The 18,965-nt window shown below is 37.5% G+C and overlaps 1 protein-coding gene across 2 annotated transcripts in view; it reads left to right on the forward strand.

Annotated features, from left to right (window-relative positions):
* PLGRKT (plasminogen receptor with a C-terminal lysine) overlaps nt 1-18,965 on the forward strand; it is an 89,550-nt gene that overhangs the window by 53,731 nt on the left and 16,854 nt on the right. The window lies entirely within an intron of this gene.

The raw sequence follows: 18,965 nt of genomic DNA on the forward strand, positions 1-18,965 counted from the left end.
TACCTTAAAGAATTTGGCTTCTGCTTAACCATAGTATAATTTGTATGAATAATCATGTTATAATTGCACAGTAATGATATAGTGAATAGGAAGTGTGAGTAGGAACTTTGAGATAGAATTTAGGATAAGTTGTGAAAATAATAAATACATGCTTCCAGGGATTTATTGTCAATGGCAATTTATTTATATGACTGTATTAACCCCAAGCCTTAATCAGAATTTTGATAGTATCTTTATTGGGATCATCTATAACAAGTTGACAAGTGTACCTAATTTATACCAAGAGTACCTCTCTGGGGTAGTTCTGAGGACACCAGTTATATAAATTTAAATGGAAAAAAACCCAAGGGCACAGAAAAATCAAGAGATTTGTCTCAAAAGGTTCAGCATGATTAAACCTTGTTTTGATTAAACACGCATTCCCCAGTGCTGTTATTCTAAAATATTTGCCACCTCAAACTTTCCCCTGAAGGTCTCACATTACAAATGTCAGTGCTCTAAGAGGTGAGTCTAGTGCTACCTGGGCCAAGCCAACTGATCACCTTTGTGCACCCTCGCAGGTAGAAGACTAGCCTCAGATTGTCCAACTGAGAGGGAATGCCCCTGCCCCTTCTGCCTGGCAGCCATGAAGGAGGAGAGTTGCATCCAAATTACCTGTGGGGCTTCGACAAACACCCCCTTCCCACATTCTACAGAGAACTCAAGTCACCAACTTCAAGGTGTTTTCGGCTTGCCAAAACTTTAAGGACAGCTGAGCTAGGTAAAGCATGAATATAGGGCGGTGCCTGTGGCTCAACAGAGTAGGGCACTGGCCCCATATGCCAAAGGTGGAGGGTTCAAACCCAGCCCCAGCCAAAAACTGCAAAAAAAAAAGCATGAATATTATTGAACATATCAGGACATCTCTGGGGCTGGCTGCCTTTTTTCTTGGTTCATCTACAAGGGAACGGTTGGCCTTACTCCTGCTTCAAGGCCACAAACCTGGCTTTTTGCTCTGGAGGACAATCTCCAAAATATGTGCCGCTCATTGCAGGGTGATGGGGAGAAAGCAGAGCTGAATCTATACCAGTTCATCACTGCTTCTGACCACAGACTCTAAGAAATGGCCAAAATGTCACAGCTCATTATATCTGACAAATTGGTTTCATGGAATTTTCTAATATGAAACCAAAGCATGCTACTGTTGGGAGAAATATTTTGATAATTTAAATGAAATTAGTATTGCAGTATTTTGTGACTTTCTTTTCTTATCTTACCTTTTATCTCCCAGGCAATGTTTGTGGACGTGTGGCTGTTTTCTGTTCCACCCCCAAAAACCAAAAGCCATAAATTACAATTTCTTCAAAGATGAGTGATCTTATTTTGATTTAACGCAAATCAATACCATATTGCAAAAGTTCCCTCAAATCAATGTTTTCTTGTAAAGTTGATGCGTTAAGCATACACAAACATTTAACCATTTGAGTCAAGTTTTTCAGGTCTTTTATGGCTAATGTTAATTCAGAAAAGTATTTTTCTGGCTAGGGGTAATCATTTCTCGTAGAAAACCATGCTACTTTGATATGTAGGGTAAAGAAACCTTATATGCAAAAAGAGCTCCTATAATCTCCTTTACTGAAATTTGTTTATTTTCTGACAGCTGAGTATTATATTAGTAAATAGAACTTTTTAAAGATGTGGTCATTTTATATGTTAAAGACATTTTAGAAATCTTCACTTGACAGGAGATATAAAAGCAGCCCATCTGTAGATTTGACTCAGCACCATTTTCCTTTCATGGCTACATTTCAGCTTGCCTTTATGCATATTATTTTTAAGCCTTAAGAGGTAGGGGCTTAAGAGGGACTACTGGGTACCTTTTACAGGTTGAGAAAGCTGCAGCTTAGAGGAGTACCATGATAAGATCAGGTAACCTGAAGAAGTGCTGAAGAAACCTGAGTTAAAGATCTGGGTCTCTCTGGCTACAAAGGCACAAAAATTCAACTTGATTTGGTGAACTATGGAATGTCAGGGAAAATGAACATTATTTGTAAAGGAATAGCAAGAATGATGTGGTAGTGCTCACATTCTGCCCTTGAACCCTATGTGGGGGGGCAGAGCCCAGGAAGAAAGGTCTCCAGCTCCACAGCCTGCCACTGTGACTCTCTGCCTAAGGCCAGCATGTTTGAGACCCCTCCTGTGATCTGTGAGATTTTGAAATTAGTCCAGCGTTATGGCTGCTTTGGTCAATTCTGATAAAGGTGTCAACATCCTATGACTCTGCGTTTCCTCAATGCCTATCTGACCCCAGAGGCATTTTCCTAGTACTTCTGGCCACATTGCACTGACCTTCCTGGGTATTTTTCATTTCAGGACCCTGTCTTTATGAATTTGACTTCCCTAGGAGCCTCATATAAATGAAATTACATGACATTTGTTATTTGTGGTAACTTATTTCACTTAACATGATGTCTCCAAGGTTCATCCATGTTGTAGCATGTGTCAGAATTTCCGTTTGTTTCTAAGAGGCTGAATAACATTTCATTGTATGTATAGGGCACATTTTGTCTATGCAGTCACTGCTGATGAACACTTGGGTTGCTTCTGCCTTTTGGCTGTTGTGAATAATGCTGCTGTGAATGTGGGTGTACAAATATCTATCTGTTCAAGTCTCTGCTTTCATTGCTTTTGAGTATACAATCAGAAATGGAATTGCTCGATCATATGTTAGTTCCATGCTTAATTTTTTAAGTAATCACCAGACCATTTTCCACAGTAGCTGTACCATTTTTCCTTTCCACCAGTAATGCAGAAGGGTTTCAGTTTCTCCACATCCTCACCAACAGTGGTTATTTTCTGGTTTTGTTTGTTAGTTTGATTATTTTGGGTAATAGTGTCCTAATGGGTGGGAAATAGTGAATTTAAAATTTTTATTGTATAAATTATGTCCATCTTTTCCTTTATGTTTCCTGTCTTCCTTGAAAAGATCTTTGCCTCCCTAAGGTTGTCATTTCATTTGGTACATTTAGGGCTTTAATTCATCTTGGGTTCATTTTTTATTTGATTTTAGACAGGAGATGCTGATGGTCTCCCTCTGGACTGAGAGCCAGAGATGCCAGTGTCATTCCTGATAGCTCATGCATTTCCTTTCTATCACACTGTCTTTTCTGTGGCTCTCCCCACAGTCCCAGGGCCAATACTGAACTAGTATTTTTTCCAGTACCTTATGTCTTAGCTTGCGTATCAGTACTATCGTATTAGACTTTCAATTTCAGCAAAGAAATCAATGTGAATAAGCAGCTCATAATAAAAAATGCATCTGATATTAAGATTTAAACATTAAGGAGGATTGCAAAAGAAAGTTTTATAGTATAGAATTTTAATTACTTTTTTGTTTATGCTTTTCAGTTTTACCATCTGTGGCTATTCCGTTTGGGTTTTTATTTAGTATTATATTGATGGAGTGAGTGTTGTTACAGGGATTAAATGGCAGCAGACCTAAGGTTTATTGGTTACGGCTGGATCATGCTGACCTTTCTGTAGAACTCTTAGATCCATACAAAGTAGAACATGACAGCATGTAAAAATAATGATGTTTCCATTGCAGGAATTAATGGTTATTTATCATAATCATGAGATGACATATTATTTTTGGGATCATAAGGGAGCATGAATGTGGGAAGTATTATTTCCCAGAATGGATAACTAAAGAGTAACTTCTTTCCATAATCCACTTTGTTTTATATTAAAATGAGGTTTAAATAGGAAATTTCTAATTTAAAAACTTGCCTAAAATTATTTAGCATTGGAAGGAGAAACCTGCCCCATGAGTCCTAAGCTCAAGACTTCTTCAAGCCTTCAAACTTTTGGAGGCTTTGCCCACAATCATATGACAGTACTGGAATTTGAACCCAAGTCCATGTGACTCCAAAGTCTGTGCTCCTTCCATTAGCAAAAAGGTGTGGAAAGGTGAGCATGTTCCTCAGTGAGGACAGGAGACTGCATTCCAGGGGAAGACTGCCAGGCAGTGCGTGAAGCTAGAGAGGTAAATTGGGGTAGGATTTTAAAGGCCATGTCCTGTCTGGGAGTTAAAGAACCACTAAAAGTTTTTAAGCAGGATCAATTTGGAGAGAAGAATCTGGAATAACGTAAAAAGTGGAGTAGAAGAAGAGGAAACCAATAACAGAGAACACAAATTTGCAATATTGTCAGTAGTCCTATTGATGGTAATGATAATCTGAACAGGAGCAGGGGCCACAGGCAGGAGACTGGGTTTCAAGAGATACATAGGGACATTTTGGTAAGGTTTGGCTGTCCATTTCCCAGTGAAGATGCCCAAAAAGGCTGTTGGAAATATGAGTCTATCACTAAAAAGAGTTTTAAGATGGAGATTTAGATTCAGAAGTCATCAGCAAGAGATGGTAGTTGGAGCCTGGGAGGTGATTATGTTTCCAGGAACTGAGAAGACATAAAGGAGAAGACATTTTAAAAGGAAATTCTGGGGCACATTGAGCAAATACAGAATTTCACTGGAAAAGGTCGCAGTGCTCGGCTTTTTTGGGGGTCTGCCTTTTCCCTTTCCTTCCTAGTCATGGGAAGGAGCAAGACTTGACCTTCTGGAAGACCTTCTCCAGCTTCTCAGTCTTCCCCTGCCTTGGGCACATGCACTAATTTTCTTACAGAGTCAAAAGCTGGGCCTGATCTTTCACAGGGCCCTTGTCTTGGAGCCCTGAACCCACACTTGTGTGGCAGGGCAGAGAAGGCCTTCACTTGAGAAATCTTAGAAGGTGGACTCCGAGATCATGGTCATTGTTTGGATGTCATTGTTGCTCCAAGTTATTTCTCTGAGGACTTAGATACAGTAAGGAAGCAGAGGTCATAGGAGACTTGGGAGGCTTAATGATACTAGTGACTAGTGGTCACTGGAATCATATAAGGGGATAGGAGGATGAAATGCTGGTGAGAAATTGAAGGCAGTGAGTATGCCAGCTCTTTCAAAGCAATATAAATAGAATAGTTCAGGTTAGCCTGTAACCCAGATCAGTTTAGCTCATTAGGTGAATTTTGATAAAATTCTTGCATTAATTATATAGGAAGCTAAAGGTTTTTTTTTTTTGATCTTTCTTTCTTTATTTTGATTTTCTTTTCTTTTTTTTTTATTTAATTTTTTTTTTTTTTTTTTTTTTATTGTTGGGGATTCATTGAGGGTACAATAAGCCAGGTTACACTGATTGCAATTGTTAGGTAAAGTCCCTCTTGCAATCATGTCTTGCTCCCATAAAGTGTGACACACACCAAGGCCCCACCCCCCCATCCCTATTTCTGCTTTTCCTCCCCCCCCATAACCTTAATTGTCATGAATTGTCCTCATATCAAAATTGAGTACATAGGATTCATGCTTCTCCATTCTTGTGATGCTTTACTAAGAATAATGTCTTCCACTTCCATCCAGGTTAATACGAAGGATGTAAAGTCTCCATTTTTTTTAATAGCTGAATAGTATTCCATGGTATACATATACCACAGCTTGTTAATCCATTCCTGGGTTGGTGGGCATTTAGGCTGTTTCCATATTTGGCGATTGTAAATTGAGCTGCAATAAACAGTCTAGTACAAGTGTCCTTATGATAAAGGATTTTTTTCCTTCTGGGTAGATGCCCAGTAATGGGATTGCAGGATCAAATGGGAGGTCTAGCTTGAGTGCTTTGAGGTTTCTCCATACTTCCTTCCAGAAAGGTTGTACTAGTTTGCAGTCCCACCAGCAGTGTAAAAGTGTTCCCTTCTCTCCACATCCACGCCAGCATCTGCAGTTTTGAGATTTTGTGATGTGGGCCATTCTCACTGGGGTTAGATGATATCTCAGGGTTGTTTTGATTTGCATTTCTCTAATATATAGAGATGATGAACATTTTTTCATGTGTTTGTTAGCCATTCGTCTGTCATCTTTAGAGAAGGTTCTATTCATGTCTCTTGCCCATTGATATATGGGATTGTTGGCTTTTTCATGTGGATTAATTTGAGTTCTTTATAGATCCTAGTTATCAAGCTTTTGTCTGATTGAAAATATGCAAATATCCTTTCCCATTGTGTAGGTTGTCTCTTTGCTTTGGTTGTTGTCTCCTTAGCTGTACAGAAGCTTTTCAGTTTAATGAAGTCCCATTTGTTTATTTTTGTTGTTGTTTTTTTTTTTTTTTTTGTAGAGACAGAGTCTCACTGTTGCCATGGCAGTCTTCTTCAGAAGCTAAAGGTTTTAAGATGGCAATCACATACTCTGTCCACTCTACCCATATTTTCCATATTGACTTGATTAAGGCAAGTTTACTTAATGTGGACTGCAAGGTTGGGCTTTGGGGCAGGAAGGCTTGATTTTGAATCCCAGATCTTACCATAGGGACAATCACGGAAATAGTACCTTCCTTGGCAGGTAATACTGATTAGATTGCTCAACATCCATTCCACTCCAATTCCCTTATCGCGTGCCTGCCTATATAGAAGCTGGAAAGCCAAAGACAAATTTGCTAGGCTCCCTTGCAGCTGGTTTTACATCTGACCTGATTCTGCCAACCAAACCCCCCTCCCCCCCAAGGAGACTTGAGAAGTGGGAGAAGGCAGTGTAAAGCTTTGAGAAGACATTAGATCTTCTTGTAAGCACTGCAGTGAAAGTAACTGATATTTTGGAAGTAGTGGAGGGAGAGTTTTAGTATTTGGTCCTGAGCCTCTGTGGCAGTAGGCAATAGCTGTGGTTTCCTCTAGGAGAGTCCTGTGTCCTAGCTGATCATTTCTCCTGGCTATGTTGTTGTTGATAGTGTAGAAAGTAAGCTTACTTCTGTGGTTCCCCCGGAAATTCATAAGCTGCCAATACCCTGCAATAAATCTTGTTCTGTTTAAACTACTGTTAGAATGGATTGTCTGCAACTCATAGACTAATCTCATAGGATTTTTTCATAGAAAAGTCCATATACTGCATGTAACTAGCATGGTAGTTAGTACATGGTAAGCCACATTATTTTTATTAGTGTATCAGCTACCATAATGAAATAAAAACAAGCATTCTGCAATTTCTTAAGGATTTTCTGATTTTAGTTTTTTGAAGCATATTTTTGTTTTAAGATTCTTAGGTCTAAGTATAACAGAAGTCTTACTTTGTGTACTGTTGAGGTTGACTTACTGAAACATAAACTAGCAAACTAAGAAATCTGTACTCTTTAAAATGAAGAAATCTAGGATAATTGAAAATACTCTTATTGTTTTTACTTAAGTTTTGGAATTGTCTTCAACGTCAATTAAAAGTTTTAATAATGTACCAGATACTATTAGGAGCTGTAGCTTTAATAAATTTTAGATAATGGTTGAGACGCTCATGATCTTTTGTCATTTTCTTTCTTACCTCTATCATCTGTTCAACTTATTGGCAGCTTCTGATCTTTTTGGAAAAAGTCTGAGTATTTTGAAATCTATAACTTAATATACAGGATTTTTGTCAAGCATTTTTGCTATGGCAACCTTATTGTTTATAATAAGATGTATATATCTGAGAGTAAGAATGGATATAATTGTGTTGTAATCTTTACTGGAAGATATGTAACAAGATGCTTTCAGCAAAGCTTTTAAGTCTGAATAATACTACAATTTTGTTTTTAAAAGTCATTGATTAAAAAGTGTTCTTTTTAAAGAAAAAGCTTCAATTTACTACTCATTTTCTCATCCAGATTCTTCCAAAACTGCTTAATAGATATTGAACATTTAAAATATCTATAGAACGATTTAAAGTTCAATACCACTTGCCACAGTTTCATTACAGCTGTTGTTAGTTTGGTTTTTGTTTTTACCCAAACAACTGATTTTGCTTTTGATTTAGACGGTATTCATAATGTCTGTATTAATTTAACAAAAGCATAGATACATATAAAATATTCTTTTCTGATAAAAACAAAACATCTTTTGTACCAGGACATGTAGAATAATAACTCTTTGGCGTTGTTAAATTAAGCAGGATAAAAACAAAACTGTTTTTATCACATGTGGATATATTATGCGTAAATTAAAAGACTACTTGAAACTAAAACTGATATTTTTCTCAGGGTTAGCCTAATTATTTCTCAAAAATAGGGAAGGTTCCAATTAAAATGAGATTAAAATTACAATTAGGATCTGCTACATAGTCACTAACTTTGTGCTATACAAATGTTTTATGTGTCCAAATGAAAGTTAATCATTTTTCCTTTCCGATACTTTGTCAGACCTCATCTGACATAATGATTTTCTGGTTCTGCTCTGGTGTTGCAACACTTTCTTTTGTTGTTGTTGTGTTCAACTTGTTTGGGAATTGCATAATATAAAAATACATAGGAACTCTTATGGCTTCTGGGAAGGATTTTCCAAGTTATCTGAAAAAGAAGAAACTTCAGGAATATGAGTTATGTGACTATCAATGTGATAAGAAATTGATGTGCCTCTCATTTCATGATAAGAGGCTAGTGACAATACTGAGTACATTCTTTGGCCTTCAAACATAGTTGGTCACTGATTATAGGAAGAAACAGCCTGTTCAATTTGAAAAACCAGCAGTTATTTTCAAATACGCAAAGTTTATGGGAAGAGCAAATAGAACTGATCAATACTATGGATGTTGTAAATTTACAAGGAGGTCCTACAAATGGTGGAAAACATTATTCTTCCGGCTGATGGAAGTTGCAGTTGTGAATAGCTACATCCTTTATCTAATGGTAAGAAGGAGAGTGGAAAAAAAGTGCAAACACCTCTTTCCTAAAGGAGAAATTCTCATTATTCAGCTTGTGAGCGCTGTGAGGAACAGAAATTCAAGAAAGAGGAGAAGATCCTCATCTTCTGACACTGAGGAAAGGCTAAATGGGAAGATGCATTTTATAATGCAAAATGAAAAAAATCAACAAAGGATTGCATGGTTTTCAGAAAAAATGAGAAAGGTGGGAGGAAACATTTTCTACTGTGAGACATTCAAGAGGAAGCTTGGACTTCATGCTGGAGATTGCTTCAAGAAGTATCACACTTAAAAAAATTATGAACAAAAATAGACAAAACACTTTAATTATTTTATATAGCCTACCATAGATATCATCAGGTGAATTCATACTTATGTTTTTCTCATTTCAAAACTATAGGATAATTATAAGTAATCCACCAACTTCTTTCCCACCCAAAAGAAATAAGAGCTGGGGAGTATGTGGGTGTTAGAAAAATTGGATTGGAAAGGGTAATTAATACTGTATTAAGAGGAAACATATTAAATGATCTGTGGATCTTTATGTAATTGTCCCTTTGGAAATTCAAGAGATTGACAAATTCCTGAGGTCAGTTAATTTTGTGGCTGCCCTTAATATTTTGTAAACAAAGAAATTGCGGAATGTATATACACAAGAAAGAGCAAATGTAACAGTTTCATGAAAGAGGTTAGACTGTGGTTACTCTATGTACAATTACTTTTGATAAGCTAGTTCTCTTTTATTATGTTCTCTTTGAAGTGAGCTGTGGTTCTCCCAATTGTTATACTAGCATCAGATAAGCCTGTGAGATCCTCAGAATGCGAAGTCATAATCAGGAACATTTAATTTCAAATTGTTCTATAAAGCAGTGAAGGAAAGTACTACCAAATCCAAAAAGTGGGGGGGGGGGGGCAGATATGTAGCAGCACCCCTCGCCCCCTACCATAAGAATGTGACCTTTTGTAACTGTCCTAGAAAATAGCCCCGAGCTGAAGCAGATAACCGGTAACTGGTTCTGAAAGAAAAAAGCTAAGCAAATGTTTAACTGCTGATCTTGTCTTAAGACAGATGAGTAATGAACCAGAGTTGTTCTTATCTGGAAAAGCCCCTATGTCTGCTACCCCTCCCTAAAGCCCCTGCTATGTCTGCTACCCCTCCCTAAAGCCCCTGCTATGTCTCCTACCCCTCCCTAAAGCCCCTGCTATGTCTGCTGCCCCTCCCTACTTTATGGTTTTTGCCTTTATAAACTTGTAAAACCTGCTGTTCAGGGCTTGACTCCTCGGCTCCTAAAAGAGTTGTGAGTCAAGCCCCAGCATGCTGGAATAAAATCCTCTTGCTATTTGCATCAAGCGCTGTCTCTTGCGGTTGATTGGGGTCGTCAGAGCTCAGGGCAGAGTGGGGGGTCCTGCCCCAAGTCTTTCAGCAGTATCAAAAGAAAAAGAGATAAGAAAATTACAATAATAAAAATGCCTAAAAGTATTTTTTAAAATAGGATAAAGAATTTTGTATTTTAAGCGTTTGTGTTAAAAATCATTAAGATAACTTATTGTGCATGTTCTATTTTTCCTTTTATTTGTTGTTATTAGTGTCAGTACTTGGGAAAGAAGTTTGAAAATGAATGTACCTGTAATTAAAAGATGCTAATCTGGGTAAATTAATAATTGCATTAATATAATTATCCCTTTATGGCTATTGAAAATTTTGGTGGTCAAGTTTATTAATTTGATTTTTAAAATATACACAGATGTAGACCTGTTACTTTAAACATAATCTTATGAAGTATATGATAATTAATAAAACTTTAATTGATGATTAACATTACAGATCAATGATTCTTTATCAGGATTTTTTGCTTGTGGGGAGGGTCTACATGGATTTTTTAAAAACTCTTGGTTCAGAATTTCAGATATGTAATCTTGCTGATTTTCACAATTTATCTATGGCATATATAAATATATATATGTATGTGTGTATGTGTGTGTGTGTATTTTATACAGAAGGCACCAAAAATGTATACACATTTTAAGAAGGGGGGAAAAAATCTATAAAAATTGTAATACTCAATATATACCAATAACAAAAAATGGATACAAGTCACATTGAGCACCTTTTGTAATTGCAGAAGGCAAATGTGACTTGAGTAAAAAATTAATACAGTTTTTACCTTTCTTAAAATGTGTATACATTTTTTGGCACCTTCTATAGGTATATGTGTGTGTGTGTGTGTGTGTGTTTGCCTCTATTCTTATCAGGAGAGCAGAGACCTAGAATATAAGATCTTTTCATAGCCAGTATTTAAAATAAATTTTAATTTGCAAGTAGTTTTAGATTTACAGAAAAGGATTAGAGTTCCCAAACACCTTGCACTTGGTATACCCTACTGTTAACATTTTACATTACCATGGTTCATTTGTCACAACTAGGAAACTAACTTTGATTCATTATAATTAAGTAAATTCCATATTCAGCTTTTATTAGTTTGTCTCTAATGTTCTTTTTCTGTCCCAGAAGTCCATCCAGATGCCACATTACATTTAGTTTTCTTGTCTCTTTAGCTTCTCCCCTCTCCCCCTACCCTTTCATACTTTACTCATTGGAAGCAAGCAACTAAGTAAAGCCCAAGATTAAGGGGCAGAAATTAACCTCCACCTCTTTGAAGGAGGAAAAGGAGTATCTACTTAAGTGATCTGGACCTCTTCTATACAGGATATTTGTCTCTTCTCCACTTATATTAGTGTGGACTCATGGATATTCTTTTCGGGCTTTGGTTATAATCTAATACTACATTATTTATTTTGATCAAAGTTTTTCAGCTTTGGCCGTGGGGAGCACTTTCATGTTGGTGGCTGCTGTGTCCCTTTGACATGCTCCATCTCCTCCTCTTTCTCCTCCTTTCCCTCCTTACCTCCTCCCTGTAGGGAAAACTGAGTCCTGATCTTTAGCATAAAACTCACTTCCTGCTTCAGAGACCCAGAGAATCACGAGAATGGCATGTGGCTTGTGTGCATGCAGGAGATCAGAAAACTGGCCTCCAAGAGAAAATGTATGTGTGGGTGTGGCAATAATAATTATGGTAATGATTCTCTAGATTCCAAAGGTCTCTTGATGCTGGAGGCAAAGGTTGTGCTCAAGGTCTGTGGTTTTACAAAACAAATTGGAGACATTCTATCTGATACTTTCCATATTCCCCCCTTTTTAATGCTGATGTCTGATAAGTAACTTTTAACTACTTTTTCCTGCTTTATGATAATAAATATGGACCTGAGATTAACTCAGGAGGGCTCCTCCCAGAGTTCCTTAATCCCCCAACACAGACTTTCTGTCAACCTTCTTCATTCCTTAAGCCAAGACCCCCTCATCTGGTGACCCCAAACCCCTTTTCCTTTCCTCCTTCCTTCTCCATCTTCAGCATTTGTTGACTTTCTGGCACTACAAGATGCTCTAACCTCATTTTGTATATTTCTTGCCCATGACCTAGATCAAGCCAAGGAGCCCTGTTTTCTTTTATCAGAGAGTAGAAACCATAGTCTGGGTGTTGACTGTGCTTGTTTGCAAGAGGTGTCATTGCTTCTATGCTCTCTCAGGGGACAGAGCTAGAAAATACATGTCTTTACACTAAGCCATGCATGCACGCATATTGGTATTGGTATGCATATCTATATTTATCTTTGTCCATCTTTATCTCCATATGTCATTGGCTCTCATCCAGTACCACATGGCTATTCTAGTCTTCCTCTTGCTTATTTCTAATTTCCCTCTCTAAATATAAGAAACCTGGCTCTCACCATCTGGCATCAATTTACTTGTTTGTTCATATCCAGTAGACATGTAAAACAAGTTCAGAGTGCTTAGTCCATACCCTGTAAGAATTAGCTTTACCAGAGTACGGTGTTTATGTACAGTTCTTTTCTGTCTTTAGTTGTACAGTTTTAGTCAACATACCACTTTCCAAAGTTAGTTGGGTCAGCACCCCCTCATGGTCATACATTTGTAATGCAATCAGATTATTTTGTCATAGTCCTCATTCATCTTGTGCATCACCTCCCCTCTTGGCTGACTTGGAAAGTTTGTATGCATTTAAGGTTCACTCTCTGCTGTAAAGGTTTTGAGTTTTGACACATGCAAAGTGTCATGTAGTCACCACAAAAATACCACACAGATTAGTTCCACTACCCTTAAATCCACTCTGAATATAGTATTTTCAGAGTTCTCAGGGGATTCCTTTCAGAGACAACCTTAACTCAATCTTTGCTGGGAAAAAGCAGCAAAGATTTGAGTTCTTTCATCTCAGTCAGTGGTTTTCCATCCGAACTGTACACTGGCAGACTAAAAAAAAACTGCCTGATTTTACCTCTGGATCCTGATCTTATTGGTCCCAACTGGTTTAATCCATTTGGGATCTAGGTCTGGGCATTGGGACTTTGAGAAGCTCACAGGGTGCCCCAAAGATTTAGAACCACTGATCCAAGCTGTTGCCCTGGTTAGAGTGCTGTGGCGTCACAGCTCACAGCAACCTCAAACTCTTGGGCTTAAGTGATTCTTTTTTCCTCAGCCTCCCAAGTATCTGGGACTACAGGTGCCTGCCACAATGCCCAGCTATGTTTTTTTGTTGCAGTTGTCATTGTTGTTTTAGCTGTCCTGAGCTGGGTTCAAACCTGCCAGCCTAGGTAGATGTGGCTGGTGCCATACTCACTGAGCTATAGGCACTGCTGCCAGCTGCCTTTTGATTAAAACACAAATAATTAAATTGCTACATTTAGATCACCTTGGGTGATATTATTAATTATCATACAAGTTAGGAAGTAAGTAATGTAAGAATGAAAAGGATAAATTTCACATATAATCAAGAATGTAAATGCAAAAGCATGACTTATTTTTTACTGTCTAGCTGAACTCAAAAATGAGCCTCAATTTCTACTGGTGATGGAAAATTTGGTTTTGACAAGTGAAAGTTAATTAATTATTTCTAGTTTAAAAGTCACTTCTTGGAAATAAATAGTTGAATTCAGCTTTCCCTATCCTTTTCTCTGTTCATTTCTTGTTTTCTGGAATGATCCAGATTTGGGTCCAGGTGATCTCAGGTGGCACTGGCATTACGGAAAACACATCTGGCTGAGGAAAGCTTGTTAGCTGTTGTTTTGTGTTTGATCAGCCTGGGCAGTGCCAGATGATTTGCCTTGTGTGTATTTGATCAGGACTTCAAAGAGAACATGGAGCAAAAATTGAGTCACATTTCCTCCCTACTTTTAAGTTTGGCATCATGCACTCCAGGCTTGCTACCTCTAGCTTTGCTAGTGATATGTAGTGTCAAGATTTTAGAATTAAAAAAAACACACACACAACAAAACACCACTTCTCTCTGCCAAGGATCTGACTCTCTTCAAATAATGAGTTGGCCCTTCAGACTATTGCTTCTCCTATGTACTTTATAAAAATCCATTCAGAAATTCAGTCTCCTTTTGTTCTGGGCTGTATTCTGCCTTCTGTTCCAAAGCAGTGAAAGACCTTTCCATAGTGGTGAATAACTGGATGCAACAAGAAAAACATGACAAAGAAAAATGTTTATAGATGTCTCCCTTCTATAGTTTTATCATGTCATTATATCATGGTGTGATATGGACCTGATACTCCAAATAAATTTCAATTTGGAGTGGCATGGATTTCAGAGGTAGATTTCCATGCAAGTGGTAATAATAAAGGGCAATAAGGTGTATCTACATTTAAAGACTTGCCAATCTTACTTTACCTGTAATAGAAAAAGCTGGGCACATATTTGAGGCTTGACCACAGCTCCAGACTAATGCAGTCAACACCTCAGGATGTAGAAACAAAATATTTGTATCTGTTCTGTATATTGATAGTTGGTGACAGCTGTCTAAAGGGACTTTTGTCAAAGTCTATAGAGTTTTTTTTCTTGAGTATTCTTTTTTGTTTTGTTTGTTTTTTATTGTTGGGGATTCATTGAGTGTACACAGAACCAGGTTACATTGATTGCTTTTGTTAGATAAGGACCCTCTTACAATTGTGTCCTGCCCCTAAAAGGTATACCACACCCCTTGTCCTCCCACTCCCTCCCTCCTTCCTTTTCTCAGCTCTTCCCATACCCCCCGCTGTGTACTAGGACCTTAATTGTCCTCATATCAGAATTGAGTACATAGGATTCTTGTTTCTCCATTCTTGTGATGCTTTACTAAAAATAATGTGTTCCACATCCATCCAGGTTAATACGAAGGATGTAAAGTCTCCATTTTTTTTAATGGCTGAATAGTATTCCATGGTATACATATACCACAACTTGTTAATCCATTCCTGGGTTGGTGGGCATTTAGGCTGTTTCCACATTTTGGCAATTGTACATGGAGCTGCAATAAATAGTCTAGAGCAAGTGTCCCTGGGTAAAAGGATTTTTTCTTCTAGGTAGATGACTAGCCATGGGATTACAGGATCAAATGGGAGGTCTAGCTTGAGTTCTTTGAGGGTTCACCATACTACCTTCCACAAAGGTTGTATTAGTTTGCAGTCTCACCAGCAGTGTAAAAGTGTTCCCTCTTCTCCACATCCATGCCAGCATCTGCACTTTTGAGACATTGTGATGAGGGCTATGCTTATCACAATGAGGTTAGATGATATCTCAGGGTGGTTTTGATTTGCATTTCTCTAATAATTAGGGACGATAAGCATTTTTTCATATGTTTGTTAGCCATTCATCTGTCTTCTTTAGAGAAGGTTCTATTCATCTCTCTTGCCCAGTGATCTAAAGGATTGTTGGCTCTTTTTATGTTTTTTAATTTGAGTTCTCTGTAGATCCTAGTTATCAAGCTTTTGTCTGAATCAAAATATGCAAATATCCTTTCCCAATGTGTAGGTTGTCTTTTGCTTTGGTTATTGTCGCCTTAGCTGTACAGAAGCTTTTCAGGTTCATTAAGTCCCATTTGTTTATTTTTGTTGTTGTTGCAATTGCCATGGATGTCTTCCTTATAAAGTCCTTCCCCAGGCTGATAGGTTCTAGTGTTTTCCCCACACTTTCTTTTAGGATTTTCATTGTTTTATACCTTAGATTAAGGTCTTTTATTCATTTTGAATCAATTTTTGTGAGTGGAGAAAGGGGTGGGTCCTGTTTCAGTCTTTTACATGTAGATATCCAGTTCTCCCAGCACCATTTACTGAATAGGGATTCTTTCCCCCAGTGTATGTTCTTGTTTGGTTTATCAAAGATTAGGTGGCTGTAAGATGTTTGTTTCATCTCCTGGTTTTCTATTCAGTTCCAAATGTCTATGTCTCTATTTTTTTGCCAATACTGTGCTGTTTTGATCACTATGGCCTTAACATACAGTGTAAAGTCTGGTAGGCTGATGCCCCCAGCTTTGTTTTTATTACTAAGAACTGCAAAAGCTACATGGGTTTTATTTCTGTTTCCATACAAAATGAAGAATTATTTTTTTAAGTCTTGAAAGTATGATGTTGGTATTTTAATAGGGATAGCATTGAATCTGTAGATTGCTTTGGGAAGTATAGACATTTTAACAATGTTGATTCTTCCCAGCCATGAGCATGGTATGCTCTTCCATTTGTTACTATCTTCTGCTATTTCTTTTCTTAGGGATTCATAGTTTTCTTCATAAAGGTCCTTCACCTCTTTTGTGAGGTGTATTCCTAGGTATTTCATTTTCTTTGGAGCTACTGAGAAGGGTATTGTGTCCTTAATTTCCTTCTCATCTCGGCTGTTATTGGCATATACAAAGGCTACTAATTTGTGGACATTGATTTTATATCCTGAGACATTGCTGTATTTTTCGATCACTTCCAGGAGTCTTGTGGTTGAGACTTTGGGGTTCTCTAAGTACAAGATCATATCTTCAGCGAAGTGGGAGAGTTTCACTTCCTCTGCCCCCATATGGATGCCTTTAATTTCCTTCTCTTGCCTGATTGTATTACTAGAACTTCCAGCACTATGTTGAATAGTAGTGGAGATAGAGGACACCCTTGTCTTGTTCCAGTCCCGAGTGGAAAAGCTTTCAGTTTTACTCCATTCAGTGTAATATTAGCTGTGGGTTTGTCATACGTGACTTTGATCAGTTTAAGGAATGTGCTGCCAATGCCCATATTCTTCAGTGTTCTAATTGGGAAAAGATGTTGAATTTTATCAAATGCTTTTTCTGTATCTACTGAGAGGATCATATGTCTTGGATTTGCTCCTGTTGATATGGTGAATTATGTTTATGGATTTGTGTATTTTTTTTTTTTTTTTTTTTTTTTTTTCAGTTTTTGGCCGGGGCTAGGTTTGAACCCACCACCTCCGGCATATGGGGTCGGTACCCTACTCCTTTGAACCCCAGGCACCGCCCTGCATTTGTGTATGTTAAACCAGCCTTGCATCCCTGGGATGAATCCTACTGATTGTGATATATGACTTTTTTAATGATAAGATGTAATCTATTCACTAGAATTTTATTGAGAATTTTTGCTTCTATGTTCATTAGTGAAATTGGTCTGTAGTTCTCCTTTTTAGTTGGATCTTTTCCTGGTTTTGGTATCAGGGTGATGTTTGCTTCATACAATGTGTTGGGGGAGATTCCTGCCTCTTCAATTTTTTGGAATAATTTCTGGAGCATGAGTACAAGGTCTTCCTTGAAAGTTTGATATAATTCTGGTGGGAAGCCATCTGGACCATGGCAGTTTTGGTGGGGGGAGATTTTTTTATTGTTTCTTTGATCTCAGTGCTTGAAATTGGTCTGTTCAGAAGGTCTATTTCATCTTGATTAAATCTAGGGAGGGGGTGTGATTCCAACTATTGATCCATTTCTTTTACATTGTCAAATTTCTGGACATAGAGTTTCTTGTAGTATTCGGAGATAATCTCTTATATCTCTGTGGCATCTGTTGTTATTTCTCCTTTATCATTCCTGATTGAGGTTACAAGAGATTTTACTTTTCTGTTTCTAGTAAGTCTGGCCAAAGGTTTATCTATTTTATTTACTTTTTCAAAAACCAACTTTTTGTTTTGTTAATTTTTTTGAATGATTTTTTTGTTTTCAATTTCATTAATCTCTGATTTAATTTTGGCTATTTCTTTTCTTCTGTTTGGTTTAGGGTTAGATTGTTTTTCTTTTTCCAATTCCATAAGGTAGTTTGTGAGTGTGCTAATGCATTCACTTTCTGTTTTTTTGAAGGTAGGCATCTAAAGCGATAAATTTTTCTCTCAAGACTGCTTTTGCTGTATGCCAGAGGTTTTGATAACTTGTGTCTTCATTGTTTTTGCATTTGAGGAGCTTGTTAAGCTCCTCTTTAATCTCTTCCTGAACCAACTATCATTCAGCATAAGATTGTTTAGTTTCCAAGACTTTGTGTGGGGATAAACAATTTTGTTGGAGTTGAGCTTCACCATTATGGCTTTGTGTTCTAAGAAGAGACCTGGTATAATTTCTATTCCTTTAATTTTGCTGAGGTTTGATTTGTGTCCTAGGATGTGATCTATTTTGGAGTATATGCCATGAGCTGTTGAGAAAAAAGTATATTCTTTTACTTTGGATTGGTGTGTTCAGTATATGTCTATCAATCCCATTCCATCTAGGGTCATGTTGAAGACCTTTGTATCCTTGTTTCAGTTTAGAGAATCTGTCCAGTTCTGTGAGAGGGGTATTGAAGTCCCCAACTCTTAAGGTGCTATGAAATATCATGTTGCTCAGACTCCTAATGGTCTGTTTCATAAATCTGAAAGTATTTAAGTTAGGTACATAAATGTTTAATATTGACATGTCTTCTTGTTGTATTGTTCCTTTGACCAATGTGAAGTTCTATCTTTGTCTTTCTTTTTTTTTTTTTTAAATAAAAGATTGATAGCGTCATCAAGTTTATTACACAATTTTCAACCTATGGGAAAGACAAATCACCAACAACAAGGGGAGGGGACCTTAGCCTTTTTGCGGGTTGGGGTTTTTTGCTTTTGCTATCAGGAAACAAAACTAAAAATTGTGTCATTGAGTAAAAACAAAACAAAAATGGGGAGAAAAAAGTTTTCTGGGTAAACTGTGTTTCTGGTATTCTCTCTATATATTTTTCCCTTAAACTATCACCTTACTTGGTTTTCTCTACATTTTAAAAAGACACCCGGAGCTGCTCTTGAGGATAAGCACATCACTTAACACTTGGCTGTTCTGTGGGATGCCATATTCTCAAGTGGAGGCGGGGATGGGATTGGGGGAAAAAAAGCTACAACCTGTAGCCTCTGTCCCAAGGGAATGTGCC

The sequence above is a fragment of the Nycticebus coucang genome, chromosome 2 (genome assembly GCF_027406575.1).
Source record: "Nycticebus coucang isolate mNycCou1 chromosome 2, mNycCou1.pri, whole genome shotgun sequence".
Taxonomy (NCBI): Eukaryota; Metazoa; Chordata; class Mammalia; order Primates; family Lorisidae; genus Nycticebus; species Nycticebus coucang.